We start from the raw sequence: 16,009 nt of genomic DNA, 5'->3' as shown, positions 1-16,009 counted from the left end.
ATTTTTCTGAATTCTCTCATCCACCTAAAGCCAGACACTGGAAGGTATTCAACACCTTCTATTTCCTCTGCACGTGAATACTCAGGCCCCATCCATTTTTCTTAAAGAATATGTATATTTTTTTTCTTTCAAGAGTCAGGTCTTTCAACATTGTTTTCGCTTTCACCCTCTCTCTTCTGCACTCAGATCCCAAGCTGCTCTGAGCAATCTCACACGCCTTTGGCTGGAAGGACCCATCTTACGGGACAGGGGAGTCAACCCTTCAGGGAGATGAAGACCCACACAGAAAATTTAATGCATGCTAAATGTAGCGGGGGTGGGGGGGTCGGTGGAGAAAGAGAAGGAAGGGATGTCCCTCAGGGTGTTGGACTTGATGTGGGGGCAGCCATGGGGCAGGGAACTGGAAAAGGGGTTGGTGGTAGCGTCCCCTGCTGCCCAGGGAGGGAAAAGCAGGTTCTGTTTTCACATTGCCTGAAGGCCATCAGGGTGTAAGGTGCTATGGGCAGTGAGCGTGGGCACATGTGCATGTGTGTGTGTGTGCGCACACACATGCATGTGTGTGTGCATGTGTGAGGGGTGGTCAGAGGCACTTAGTGCCCCCTGTCCCCAGCTTTTCTGCCTCTGAAGGGTAGTCTGTGGCTCCAGGGGAACTAAGTCCCAGAGAGGTCTTACTGATGCCCCTGACTTAGAAAGATACCATCATCGTTGACAAGACGCTAACCGTCATGTCCCACAGGTCCTGAGCAACAAGGACCTGTGACTGGTTTGGTGTCACTTATCCTAATGCATTGAACTTATGTTCTGTAAGACGGCTTCTGACCTTTGCACCTGACTCCAAATCCTACTGTCCAGTTGCAGTGTGACCTGAGTTCCTTTCCTCCTTCCCCGCTGCGGGGCCATGAGTGGAGCTCATGGCTGTTTTCTCTATAATACTTTTAGAGTCTGGAAGCTTCTCTCCATCCCTGTCTCCACCCGTGCCTCCCAGAACCTCTTTCCTGGGGTTTCCCTCCAATGGTTTCCTTATTGGCAGTCTCCCAAGGCCTGACCCACCTGGCTCACCCCTCTCAGATGCATTTTCTTCACGCATCACACCTCTTTTCAGGTTAGTGCTTCCACTGAAGGCCTACTTGATTCCCATTATCTCAGAATAAAGTCCAATCTTACCAGCCAAATTATTCACAGTTTGGTCCAATTATTTTACTTTCTCTGCCTGCCTTTCCATTAGTCTATTCTAGGCAAACCGGTCTCTTCTTATGTTGACTTCTTCCCAACATGGGTGTTTCAGACCCCACACATCTGACCCCCACATGGCTGTTTCAGACCCATGCCTCTGCCCCTGACATGGATGTTGCAGACCCACATAGCTGACCCTGACATGGCTGTTTCAGACCCACACAGCTGCCCCCAACATGGCTGTTTCAGATCCCACACATCTGACCCCGACATGAATGTTTCAGACCCACACAGCTGCCCCCAACATGGCTGTTTCAGATCCACACATCTGAGTGAAACACCAGCCACTGCAGTGAAAAGTAAGTCCTGGCTATATGTTGACCCTTGACCCTGCACAGGTTTTGAGACTGGAAACCCCATACATGCCCATTGTGCCTCATTTATACAAGTTATCTCATGTATAACTTTAGGGAAATATTTGCATTTGTATATTTTAACTGTCTTTTACACCATCTTGGAAAAAAATACCTTGCCCTTATACTGATGTTTTACAAGGAATACAAATCACATGAGATAAGCAGAGGGAAAATTATGACCCTTGAACTAAAATAATGTAGAAAATGTTTATAAATGCAAAAGAGAATCTTAAAAACAGGAAGTCTGTTACAAGCTAAAAGATCCTTATTTTCCATGAAGAAAAGCGATACTTAAAAATTCATAATTAGGACATTTAATTCAAATATAAATATTTTACTTTGCTGAACTTTACTCGTAAAATTCAAATGGATTCCAAATTGTCATTGAATGGCTATCGAAGGAGACAATATTTTAAAGCCGAAATAGAATTTTAAAATCATCTAGAATTTGTTACATCTGATGTGGTAAAAATGATATTCGCAGGGAATATTATTATGTGACTGTGAGTCTAATTTTAGTTTTTTTTTTGTTTTTTTGGTTTTGTTTACCACCCATAGTTATGAAAGGAGACACAAATGAAAAATCAAAGATTAAAAGCCAAAAGAGTGTAAGGGACAGGAAAAAAGGAAGGAAATAGAGAGGAGGGAAGGCAAGTGAGTAGAACAAGCAGAGAACAGTGCTTGTTGTGGTTTGTGGAAGAAAACCCAAGGGCTTTGGAATAAGATGCACCTTCATTTGCACATTGACTGTCTCAACTAAGGAGCTTGTATCACTCAGTCTGCATAAGCCTCGGGTGTTTATAAAGTGTTAATTAGAATGATGGTTACTAGATATGAAGAGTCTAGTAAAAACCCCAGACAATAGTAATTTGTGTTCATTCATACATCTTATTATTGTAATTTTACTGAGTACATAATCTGGCAGAATACAGAAGATACATAAGTACCTATGAATGAGCTGACATATCAATGGATAATTAGGAGGATTCAAAGCACATATCTGGCAATTCAAGTATTGTTAAAATGTAAAGTTTGTGAAGAGTCCATGGTTCCTCAATGATTGTTGTAATATTTTCAACAACTAACCTTGTAAAGTGTTCATCTGATGATACCAATTTTATTCTCATTTACTGTTGCCTTTCCTACATTTGAAAAATTATAAAGGCATATTACCCAGGGGTGTGTGTATGTGTGTGTGTGTGTGTGTTTCCTTTCAAAAAATTTGAAATCTATTCAGAATCATAAATTAAAATTATTACCTGCCACGTTCATGCATCCTACTTGCCAAGTTATTTGGCTTTCCTTAATGTAACTGGAAGACATGTATTTTCACAGATTAATGGAATTTAGGCACATCCTTTGGAGGGGGTTGTGAATGGAAAGGCAGAGATGAAAGAGTTTTGCTTGGAAGGCAGTGCACGTTTCTAGTGCACGTTTCTAGTGCACGTGGAGAACAATGACATCGGTGGTCTGTAGGTAAACAAATGTCCTCCTTTTTAACCTACTTGGTCCCTTCCTGGCAATGTTTCACATTGAATAGGTGATAGTTCCACTCAGAATTTCACAAACAAACCACTTGGCAAGAGTAAACAACTCCAGAGGCCACAGATGTGGGAGTCCGCCCTTTGCTTCTGATGGGGATAAAGAGCATGGGTTGCTCTACAGGAAATCAGATGCATCTCTAAGGCCATGGTGCTTCCTGACAGGAAGCTGGTGGCCAGTATGTTGGAACAGAGCAAAGAGAACCTTTCATTGGCAAGACCAAGATGGCTCATTTTTTTGCCACCTCCCCAGCGTACTGCTGGTTAGATACATTAATTTCTCCTTTAGAGGCCCAGTACTTTACAAAATTGCTTTGATGACGGCACACTGAGGGGTTTTATTATCCGTAATTTTTCATGGAAGTCAGCCTGTGTATTTGAGTATTTTTCCCTCTCATGCTGACAATGGTCACACAAAAGGAGAAGGGATGAAGAGTTAGATGGAAACATAGAAAGTCTAGAATGCTATAAACATCAACTATCATTTGTAGGGAAAAGAAACTTCCAAAATATGGCAAAGGAATCAACCAACATAAGAGGTTGAAACACAGTATGTGAAGGGAAATCCTTAATCTTTTGTTTTATTGTATTTCAGTGACACATTAGCAATACATTTTTATGAGAACATTTGCTATGCTGTTTTCCTCACAGATAATGCTTCAGGCAATTGAAATCAACTTTGATTAATTATTATTGTTTGTTATCTGTACTCAATGTTTGGAATGTCATAAAGCATGTCTAAAAAATAAAACTAGGGATTTGATATCTGTGCAGTTTCCTCTCAAAGGAATGAGCGAAAATATAAACTCAGAGTTTAAATGATTTGTGTTTCTTGTTTACATACGGTAAGAGGAATAGTTTTGTAAATGGGGAAAAATGACATTGCTTCTGGAATTAAGAAAAATATTCAGGCATTAAGATATTTTTAAACACACACATATTTTCATCTAGCCATTAATGTATTCAACACATCTTTATTGGTATACATGTGGATGTGTAATTTATTCATCTAGCAATGTGAAGAGACTCAGGCTGAATTTTTTATAGGAGTAAAAATGGACTTAGTGGCCATGTTGCCCAGACCAAACATTGAAAGCCTCAAGAAAAAGAAACAGTCGAAACAGTCATGTCCAAGAGCACACAGCAGTAAACAGAATGGAATCCATGTTGAAGGGTCAGCTATAGAGGACAGGTACATAAAGCAAGTAATTTCATGACACCAACCACAGAGATATTAACTCAAAAGGATGCAAGAAGTCTTTACTAGAGGGTTGACAGCCAAGCCAACAGGCTAAGTAAGTAATCCTTAAAAGGAAACTAGGTTGCAGAGTGAGCTTCATATAAAATAGCCACATATAAAGATAAATGTGACCCAGCTCTTGCCTTCAAGATTTGGATGGTCCAGCTGGAAAAAAGGATGAGTTGTCCAGTGTGATAAACGTCATGTTAGTTGCAAAGCACACTCGATGGATGGAGCAGAGAATGAGTAACTCTCCAAGGGATGGAGAGAAAGGAAAACTTCTAGGGAAAGTCACCCGAGCTGGCTCTTCACAGATGAATAAGATGCTGGACAAACTCTAGGAAAGACATCAAGGCGTAAAATGCATGTTCTGTTTGAGTAACTCTTGTGTGGCCTGTATGATAATCAGGTAAAAGCTGAGTAGGTAAGTTTGAACAGGGAACACTTTATAGGCCAGGCTAATAGATTTGACCATTTTTAAATTACCTTTTTAGTGTTTATTTTTCAGAAAGAGTACTCTAAGAAAGCCGTGCAAGTTTGATGAGACAGTGAGGCCATCCAGGAGACCGCTCTACTTCTCAGAATAACAGAGCATGGGCATCTTAACTGATAAAAGAGCGAGGCATGAAGGAAGGCACTGATGCAATAAATAACTAACAGAACCACCAGAACTGATAAAGAGGGTGGGTATCCATATATGAGAAAGATGGCAAAAGCAAATCCAAGGTACTTCTCAAAATCTGGCTTAAGCAATTAAGTAGAGAGTGAATAAATAGAGGAATGTGGTGGCAGTGATGATTATTTAACTTGAGAAGTTAGACTAGATACTCAGCAGACAAGCAAATGGTCAAAAATAGGCTGAAAATAATCTGACATCCACTCAAAACACAAAATCTTTCAGTGGACTTTTGGTTGTATTCCTTCAATTTGCATTATAGTTCTTCAATTTTCTATCATATATTATAATTTATTTTGACTTCAAGAGGGTGAAACTCACTAGGGTGAATAAATAGGGTCATCTCACCTGTTCTGGGAAAACAACTACAAATACAATGCACTATAGTACTTTACCTATTATGTGCGTGTGCATCGAATCACAGAAAAATTATATGGTCAATAGCTACTTAAACTATATTCAGTGCAGCTGAATTTTAACATCCTAAAATAATTACAAAGGCACATCCATTATATAATGGGGGAAATTCAAGCCATGAGCGATATAAAATTACATCCATTTTTGCTAGTCACTTGCCAGTGGCTGTCACACGATTGTTACTGGTTTTCTCGCATCTATCACAGCATTAGGTACGAGCTGCGGACAACTGATCTCAGGGAAATGGCTATTTCTGATCTCAGGGCACTAGGAAAAGGGCACTAGTCACACCAACCCTTAAAAGCAGGGCTTTAAGTGATAAATAGAAAACAGCAAGTGGAAGTTCCTTTTGAGGATTCATATATGTTTTCTGCTTACACACATACAGATCCATTTGACATGAACTCTCTGATTAATCTTACTTCTCATCTCCCCTAAAGGTGCAGGTTAAAAATATATCATTATTTAAAAAAATAAATCATTAATTGTAATTTCTTCCTCAGTTATTCTCTAATTGGATGTGTGTTATTTTATTATTAGTTTGGTTTAACATTACTGGGGGAAAATGTCAACTCATTTTTTTTTTTAATTTTCAGTGAGAAATAAACAATGCCGTATCTCGGGCTCTTAACACCAAGCCTCTGTTCTCTACAACCCTAAACTGCATGTGGATGTCCTCGTGAGTTAAAATGTGAATCACCTTAAAAACCCGTCTTAATCAGGCCGAAGCTGAGATATTTTGGTTTTTAATAAAATGTTAGTGAATATTTCTTTGTGTTACCTTTAATTAAATATTTCTAAAAGCTCCATAGAAATAATTTAAAAGGATATAAAGGAAGAAATGCAACAACCCTACATTGAAGGGAAGAGATCCAAAATGTGGTTTGAGGATGAAGGGCACCAGCATCCTTCTTCTTGAATTTTCTATCCTGAGGGAAATTATAAGAATGCATACTTCCCCAAAGACTGGATCAAAAGGAGAGTAGACACAGGTTTATGAAATCACTTACCTTAGGTTTCCAAATCAAAAAATATGCCATAGACTGTAAAATCAGACCTAGGTTCTGCCTCAAAAGGACTGGGAGTTGTATTCCTCCCAGTTTTGGCGGGGGGAGTTTTGCATAGTTTATAGGGCAATAGGGGGAGGTACTGAGTAGGCTTTGGGGATATAAAATGGAAGCAGGGAACGGAAGGTATATTCTCACTTGCTCAAATTAAATTAGAACTCAGTGAGAATCTCTGGTTACTAGAGAAAAACCTGAGTTTTGGTCACGGGAGTTACGTGATATTTTGTTTAAACAGAGTAACCTGAACAAGGGAGTATGGGTCAACCCGAAGGTCAGAGAGCCGTGGAAGAAGTGGACAGAGGTCCCCTAAGTACCTTCTCCTGAATGCCTTTGTGTTTAGCAGTATTGTTTTGTGAGAGGCAAAGAATACTGCATTTTAGATAGAACTTGAACTCTTCCCTCTAAAATTCTGACTCTTTTCGGAAGTTGATCTAATCATTCAGTAATGAGATTTCCAGGATACTGAAGCTTCGTGGATTTGTTCTGTAAAAAAATAGGGAGCGGTGTTGCCCAAGAGCAAAGAAGGTTGGGTGTTTGCCACATGGTTTGTCTGGCTGGAGCAGAGGAGGGAGGTGGTGTACCGGGTGGGTCACGTGTGCATCCAAGGAGGAGGCTGGACAGAGCACAGAGCAACCTGTAGTGGAAGCCGCCTGGACCCTGTGAGAAGGGGGCAGCTGCGGAAGGGAACAATGAGGTGGCACAGCACACAAGTAAGGACCCCGTGAGGGCAGCAGGGCTCCCTGTGATCTCCACAGGGTCTATATACCAGTTATGTCTCTAACCTGATGGATACGCTCACTGTGGAGAGATGTCCCCACGACAAACATGCAGGTCATAAAAACGGACTCTAAGTCCTAAACAGAGTGTAGGCACACAGAGAGATTTTATGGAAACTGACAAATGAGGCAGGTAGAACTCCCCCTGAGGCCACGCATCCCCTGATATCCAAGACACCCACACGCCAGCCATGCCTGTGTCTCCTCGTCTGAGCTGTTCCTCAGACACGTTCTATACTTTCAGTTCCCTGTGTCCACAGCCAAATGTCTATGCTCAATTCACGAGGCTCCTCACGCCCCTATACTTGTATCGTATACTCGCGGTATTCATATCAAGGACAAACACAGTACTGCATTTCAAAGGAAAGGAACTTTTCATATTGGACACTACAAGATATTTACACAGTTTTGTATTCTTAAGAATGCTCTTTATATGGTCTGGAAATATAGCCAATAAAAACATTTAAAAATTATTAAAATTTCAAAATATTTCATTGATTATAGCTATGGAAAATGAAGAATATTCTACTTATTTTAATTCTTGAAGGTTGTATAAATCTCTGGACTTACTGCATTTTATCCAAAATTACACATTTTTATGTGAAAATGTGCAGCATTATTAATTTGTTAATCTAAGTGCCAGTTGTGTTCTTGGTGTATGAATCAGGGCTCTGTAAATCTTCCTTAAAAAGGATGAAGATAAGGGAAAGCAAGTAAACTGCAGGAAAAGAGACTAAGAAGAAAATTTATATATTTCTTTTAACTTTGGTAATTAAAACAGTTAATTTTAAAGATGCCTGTGCATATATACTGTCTTCCAACTGCTTTGGCTGTGGGTCCGCCAAAACAAACATTTGAACTTCAGTGAACTTTAAAAGACACATAATTAGGCTTCTTTACAATTCTAAAACTACAGTTTATTATACTCTATACTTTTAAAATGCCATACAATACTGGCCATGACTACTTTGGATAACAAGCCCAAATGGAGATTCTTTTTGTTTTTAAGTAGATTCCTAAGTGTAAGCAGCATCTTTAGTCAGATAAAGATTTCTAATCATGAGCTCACCATTGAACTCTCATGGCCAGATGTTATCATTCACCAGAATTTTATGTCTATATTTTTCTTTCCTAAAACAATATTCACATATATAAGTCTGCCTACGTAGCATACCATTGAGTATTGTTTCTTTTTGAAATTTGTAAGAATAATCTCATTGTATAAAGAAAGAAATCATCTGAAACTTGTTTTCCTGACTCATGGTCAGGCAAAGCTGGTGTAAAAACAGTCATTAAGAAATTGATGTAAAACACATAGTTATTTAGTTGATCTTTGCTCTAACAATTCAAGTAAAAAAACACCTCCAGGCAAAAAAATGGTGGTGACAGAATTTGTATTTAATGCCTCCTGTTCTATCAGTCAGGTGAGTGTGCCTCTCCATGTACTGATAAATTCCCTACACTTTTGCTTATTAAACTTGACCCATTCATTGTGGTATTCTGTTCGAGCTCTGGTACATAAGTGGAATACATAATGCTATTACTTGCGAATCACATATAATACATTAAGCATTATTGCTGGGTGTGCTGCATTATTTTATTTCATTTAGTAAAAATTTGACCAGTTAGGATGGGCAAAGATATGCTGTGGTAACGAACAAACAGAAATAAAACAACAAAGAGCGTATACGCTTTCTCTCATTCTCCATGTGCAAATGGTTCTGTGATCAAAGTTGCTCAGAAGACCAGATGAGCCAAAGCGAATGATGGCACACTCAGCATATGGAAGGAAATGTGGCGAATTGTAGCTGGATCTCAAACTTTTGTTTCAGAGTTGATTTGTGTAATTTCACTGCTGTAATCACAGATATCATGGCTGCACATCACCAAAGAAAACAAAAAGAAGAGCAGAACACGTGCAGAAGTACCATCCTGTAACATGCCTATTCGGAGAACCAGAAATGTTTGCTACTTGGTCTAAGGGCTAACCTGTCTCACAAAACCATTACGAGAGACTCAGGATCAGCATTTGTGAAGGAAGGAAACTAAAGCTTAGAGAGATGAAATACAGTTAACCAGTATAAAATCATGAGTCCAGGGGCACCTGGGTGGCTCAGTAGGGTAGGTGTCAGACTTTAGCTCAGGTCATGATCTCACAGTTTGTGAGTTCAAGCCCCACATGGCCTCTGTGCTGACAGCTCAGAGCCTGGAGCCTGCTTTTCAGATTCTGTGTCTCCTTCTCTGTCTGCACCTCCCCCCACTCATGCTCTGTCTCTGTCTCTCAAAGAATGAATAAATGTTACAAAACATTAAGAAAAATAAATAAAATCTAAACATTTAAAAAAGCATTCATCCAGTAATTCTCAGAATTAAATACTAATGTTTCCAAAGCCTTTTCTTCCATTGTTAGCATTTTAATTACATATTAAATATACTTTACTAGACTAATCATAAGCAATTTATTATACCCTCTAATCATTACCAGATGAACAGGGCTCTTCTTAAAAAGTACATACTGATATGACGTAATGACCCTTGCCTACTTGCCCAAGCAATAATACCAATACCACGCACCTGCACCTCTGTGGTGCCCTACCCCCTCCTCTCTGCTCCAGGATGCAATCTCTCTTGCAGATGCCAGACAAGGGCCAACCCTGTAAGCAGACCTTGCTATGGACCGTGGTGTCTGTTCTCTGCATACTATGCAAGTAAATTGCGTTGAATTTGGAGGTATCACATCTTCCCTCTGATCTGAAATTTATAAACGTCATGCATTGACAAACCATGAAGCTATCTTAAGCAAATATATTTTCAAGAAGCCACACGTGTGAAAAATTCAATGTGCTTTAAGACTTTAGATCAAGTCTCTGAAATGTGTAGAACAGAAAGAAGTGACATGAGCACAAGGGATGGGAGGACCATGGAAAGGGCACCAGGTCACAGCCTGGTAGCACTTTTCCTCTTTCTAGAATTAATAACTGGAATGGCAGAAAGATACAAAGAGGCCCAAGTCTATGCAATATGATAGTTTAAAAGCTTTAATTTTATAACTATGAATAAGAAACGAAGTCTGCAAGTATAGTCCTATTGCTTCCTAATCCTAGGAACGGGGCTGAGATTTGGTTGTTTTACCTGAAATCATGTAAAGGAAAACTGTGGCAATACTGACATACGGTGGTAAAACAGAAGTAAACAGATTTCAGTAAGCTGTGATTCTTCCAGGTATACGAACGTCCTTCACACCTTCATGTCATAGCATCTGCTACTGCCTCTGTTTGAGTTCAGTTCTCTTCCCTCTATCACAAATCTCTGCCTCTGCTTACCCTAGTCCTGTTCAAGGCACAACTTACAACTGTTCTTTAAGAAAAACAATTTAACAAGGCTAACTCCAGAATGGTTTTGTTAGCAATTTTGTTTTCCCATAAAATTCTGTGAATGCCACTTTGACAGCTTTATGAGGTTTCTTGTCTGCGTCCCTAACTATGCTATAAAATCTTTAAGGGATGTGTTACTTTTCTACGGCTGATGTAACAAACCACCACTGACTATGTAGCTCAGAACAACAGTTCCGTGAGACACAAGTCTCACTGGCATAAGATAAAGGTGTGGACAGGGATGTGTTCTTCTCCTGGGGTCTACAGCAGAATCCATTTTCTTGCCTTTCCTAGCTTCCAGAAGCTGTCCACTTCTCTTGGCTCATGGTCTTTTCTCCATCTTTAAAGGTAATAACAGCCAGATAATCTCTTCTCCTAGCACATCACTGTCACTTCCTCCACACTCACGTTCCTCTCCCACTCAGAATTAAATGGCTTCAGTTTTTCACTTTTAAGAAGCCTGATGATCACATCGGGTCCTCTGGACAATCCATGATAATCTCTTTATTTGAAAGTCAGGTGATTAGCTAACTTAGTTTTATCTGAAATCTTATTTGCCCTTAGCCATGTAATGTAATATATTCCTAGGTTCTGTGAATTAGGATGTGGAATCTTTGGAAAGCTATTGTTTTGTTTATCCCAAGGGGATAATGAATTGTCTGGTGTGTGTCATGAATTCAATAACTATGGTACTGAAACAATCAAGTTTCAGGACATAGTTAGCTCATCTATTCAGTACCATGGACAGAAGAGGATATATTTTATTTTATTGAACATTTGAAGCATGAGGACCTTCTACATGGACAATGTCCAGGTCAATTTGACTAGATTATTTTAAGAATCTCCTACCAAAGGGTTACATTAAATTAAGCTCTTCATGTAACAGATGAGGAAACTATGTCCCAGATAGGGGAAGTGATGTTCTCAAGGTCATCCAGCTTGTTAGTGGAATAGCTGAAGTTTCTGTCTTCTCAAATCTTAGCCCTGTCATTTTTGGATATCCCTTTGGCAATATGGTCTTATATAAGTGGACTCGTGTATGAATCCTCTGCTCTCAAAGTCACTTGAAGGCATCACCTCAATGCTGTGATTGGAAGCACAGTGGGTCACCAATGTCTATGTTAAGATTTTGTCTCGGTGTTCCCAAATTTGCAAACTCTTCAAGGATCAAAGCGATACCTTATGCACAGAAATTCTTAATATTCTGACGTCATTCTAGTTCTTCACAGAAGTGGGGAGACTACTTCATTCCCCCACTTGTGTCACATTTTGTACCTCTCAGAACACAGTAGAGCTCCATAAACTCTGGGGACTCGGGATCTTTTATGAAAAAAAGAATTCTTTTCAGCTTTTATGACCATATGTTTAAGACAGGCATTTATGACACTTAGGATGGGGTACTAAATTCAGGGAGAAACTATGTATTTTACTCTATTTTGATTGCAATCTAATGAGTATGTTTTGAAAAGAAGGATATGGTCTACGAAATAATTGACAGACTTACAAATACGATTGTTTTTTTCAAAATTCAAATGTGTACTATGGGGAAAGAAATCTGTCCCAGGAATCTCTGCACATTGTTAATATATCTAGAGTATATTTAGTTACATTCAGTAAGGGCATTTAATGATAATTAACATCCTAAAGTACTCAGGTAAAAATTTACCCAGACAAAACAACAGAGAAAAAGAGAAAAATGAGATGGCTAATGGGATTCGGAGGGTGCCTCGCTTCCCTTCTTCACACTTGTATCCCTACACCAAAAACCCTGTCCTTTACCCCTCCTGTCTCCTGAGGAGGACAAAAACTGTTAGGGAGTATTACATTTAATCTTTCAAAATAGTAATTTTTGATGTTTTCATATTGAATTACAATGGGTATGGAAAATAATTCATGACCATTTTACTTACAGTCTTTAAAAAATTTACATATATATGTATTTTTTAATTAATTACAAATTCAATTTTTGTATTACATAAAGGGGCTACAACAAAATTTAAAATTCTCTTCTTTTTTTGAATTTTTTATTTATTTTTAAAATTTTTTTAGCTATGTTATTTTATTTTTTTAATTTTTAATATATGAAATTTATTGTCAAATTGGTTTCCATACAACACCCAGTGCTCATCCCAAAAGATGCCCTCTTCAATACCCATCACCCATAAAATTATTGTCAATTTCCATAGTTTATAATATGATTTATTCAGACAAACATAACTTCAAAAACTGAGTCCATGAGAAAATATACATATTTTCTTTGATGTTATTCTTAAAATCTTATTTGGTCAACTGGTTAAAAGGTGTTTCTTGAAGCGGGCTCTAAATTTACTCATTTTATAATATTAAAAGGGAAAAAAAAGTCCTACAAACTCTAAATTTTTAGAGAAAAATCCTGCATTCCAGAATGTTAGATTGATGTTCCTTTATTTCTTTATCATTTTGGCTTTATATGATTATTTTAACAAATTAAACACAAAATATCAATGTCTTTTTCTTTCTTGAGAGAAAAATTATGTTTATTACTCTTTGTAGGAATATCCAATATACAATTGTTACCTTACCAATTGTATATTAGACATTCTTATAAAGAAGAACAATTCATTGAATTGTACACAAGGATCCAGAGAGGAATCAAAATTAAATATATATTTCTTTCAACAAAAAACAAAGAATAATTGTAAGAATTGATAATTTCCTACCCCATTGGTGATTTTTTAAGAAAAATCAGAGCAAAGCATTGAGGATTACTTATTATTACTTTTGCAAAATTTTAACACCATTCTAAATTAACTACTTGCTCTTTCAAACTCAATGTACCCCCAACTAAACTCATGATCGCTCCTCTATCTGTGGTCATTTTAGGGCTTCCATCTCAGTGAATGGACCAGCTCTGGGAATACTTCCATATATCTTTGCCTCCCCTCACTCCCCTCACTCTTGGCTTTTAATAAATCACACATCACATGTGTATGTGTATGTGTGTGCATTGTGTGTGTTTGTATTAATCTCTCCACCAGTCTCTAGATCCAGTTTCCTTCTCGACCCAACCCTCCTCCTCCATACCATCTCCTGGTTAGACTATGTCACAGGTGTGTATCTTGCCTGTGTGAGTCCTGCATCAATCTTTACGGGAATCCATTCTTTCACTGTATCTAGTGATCTGTCTTAGAACAAATGGGATTTTATTGTCACATATTTTCTTGCACTCCTGCTGTTAAAACTCCAATGGCTTCACTTACAATTAAAACTAAAATTATTACCACTTTGACTATCAACAACCTTGGTCCCTGCATATCTCCTCAGTTTCATTAGCATCTGATTTACACAGGCCTTCATTCAGACTCTTAGCCACACCATGCTTACTTCTGATCATGGGGCCTTACTCTCTCCATTGGGATGGGGATATTATTCTCTCCATCTGGAATAAACTCTTTGTCCCAGTGCTCTCCACAGAACCTGGCACAGAGTAGCAATCCTATAAAACTGTATTGAGTGAATAAATAATTAAATGAAAGAATAGTGAAAGTAATTAGCACAAGATATATATTACATATTCACTAACAGATATTTAAAGAATTCTTAAAAAAATATTCACTAACAGAGATGAAGTGATTCATAGAAAAATTCATTTCTCTGAAGCAATAACGATTATGTCCTAAACCAGAATAATCATAATGGCTCAGTTTAGAGGTAGCAGTTCATTTCACTTCACATGTTCTTATTTCTGTATATTTTAAAGAAAATCCATTGAAACTAAGGAAAAAGGAAAAAGTGCATATTTGCCAATAAATACCCGAAACATATTTTCTATAAAAAGTATCAGTCTTTACTAAAGTGACTTTGACCCATGTTTATTCCTTGTAAGTATCTGTTTATCTTCCAAAGTGAAGGAGGAAGACTGATGATAAAGTTTGATAAACCTATTCTAACATAAGTTTTTTTTTAATTTACTTTAAGAGCATCTCTTCAAATAACTTTATATCATACTTTTTAAAATGATTTCCAAACCTCAAACCTGAAAGAAATTTCAAAAAATACTTAAGAAATGTATTTCAGAAGTACCAGTAATTTCCTTTTTTCTAGTTTTATACAATGAAATTCTACAATCCAATCCAATTCATCAGTATAATTGGCTAATGTATTGAAATAAAAGTGTTGCCAAACTTGTCATACATACAGCATATTGAGAAGAGCCTATTTTGAGAATTTCCGAAGTTAGAATACAATTTTCTCTTTGGGCATACTTTCAAAATTCACTTGCTCCTACATATCCTTCATTAAAGGAAGTGAAATATTCATTCATTCATTCATTCATTCATTCATTCATTCATATGTACAGGCTTTCTGTTCCCTCTTAGAGCAATATGTCTTTGTAATTTGGTATAGATTCAAAAAATGCATTTAAAAATGGGTGTAGGGGTCTTCTTCCAGACTGCTTTTTGCTGTGTTATCTGTCAGAGCTGCTGACAGCAAGATGTCTTTAGGAAAGGCTGAAATTAAGCATCCTGCCCCCCAACATCAAAGCCATGACCATTATGCCAGATGGCCAGTTCAGACATCAGCCCCCTTGACTACAAAGGAAAATATACTGTACCCTTCTACGCTCTTGACCTAACCTTTGTGTGCCCGATGGAGATCACTGCTCTCAGTGACAGGGCAGGAGAATTTAAAAAAAAAATAATGTTTATTCCTTTTATTGAGAGGTAGAGAGAGACAGAGTATGAGCAGGGGAGGGGCAGAGAGAGAGGGAGACACAGAATCCAAAGCAGGCTCCAGGCTCTGAGCTGTAAGGACAGAGCCTGACATGGGGCCCGAACTCATGAACTGTGAGATCATGACCTGAGCTGAAGTTGGATGCTTAACCAACTGAGCCACCCAGGTGATCCAGGGCAGGAGAATTTTAAAAAGTCAACTGCCAAGTTCTCCTGCAGACTCCCATTTCTGTCACCTGGCATGGATAAACACACCCGAGAAACAAAGAGCACTGGGACCCATCATTGTTCCCCTGGTATCAGACCCCAAGTGAACCATCACTCAGGAGAATGGAGTCTGAAAGGCTGATGAGGGCATCTCATGCAGGGGCCTCTATCACTGATGATGGAACTGCCTTTGGGCAGATGACTGTGAATGACCTGCCTGTTGGCTGCTCTGTGGATGAGACTCTCAGACTAGTTCAGGCCTTCCAGCTTACTGCCAGGCACAGGAAGTGTGCCCAGCTGGCTGGAAGCCTGGCCATGACTCCATCAAGCCTGATATCCAGAAGAGCAAGGAATAATTCTCTAAGCAGAAGTGAGCACAGAGCCATTTTAGGGCCTGGCTGCGGTAGGCA

The 16,009-nt window shown here is 38.5% G+C and overlaps 1 protein-coding gene and 1 pseudogene across 3 annotated transcripts in view; one reads left to right on the top strand and one right to left on the bottom strand.

Moving 5' to 3' along the window:
• Positions 1 to 16,009, bottom strand: part of PCDH15 (protocadherin related 15) — an 836,749-nt gene that overhangs the window by 754,129 nt on the left and 66,611 nt on the right. The gene's annotated exons all lie outside the window — the stretch shown is intronic.
• On the top strand, positions 15,155 to 15,973 carry LOC122201898 (annotated as a pseudogene).

The sequence above is a fragment of the Panthera leo genome, chromosome D2, assembly GCF_018350215.1.
Source record: "Panthera leo isolate Ple1 chromosome D2, P.leo_Ple1_pat1.1, whole genome shotgun sequence".
Classification (NCBI taxonomy): Eukaryota; Metazoa; Chordata; class Mammalia; order Carnivora; family Felidae; genus Panthera; species Panthera leo.
Note: the sequence above shows the minus strand (reverse complement) of the source record. Positions and strands in the feature narration are given on the sequence as shown.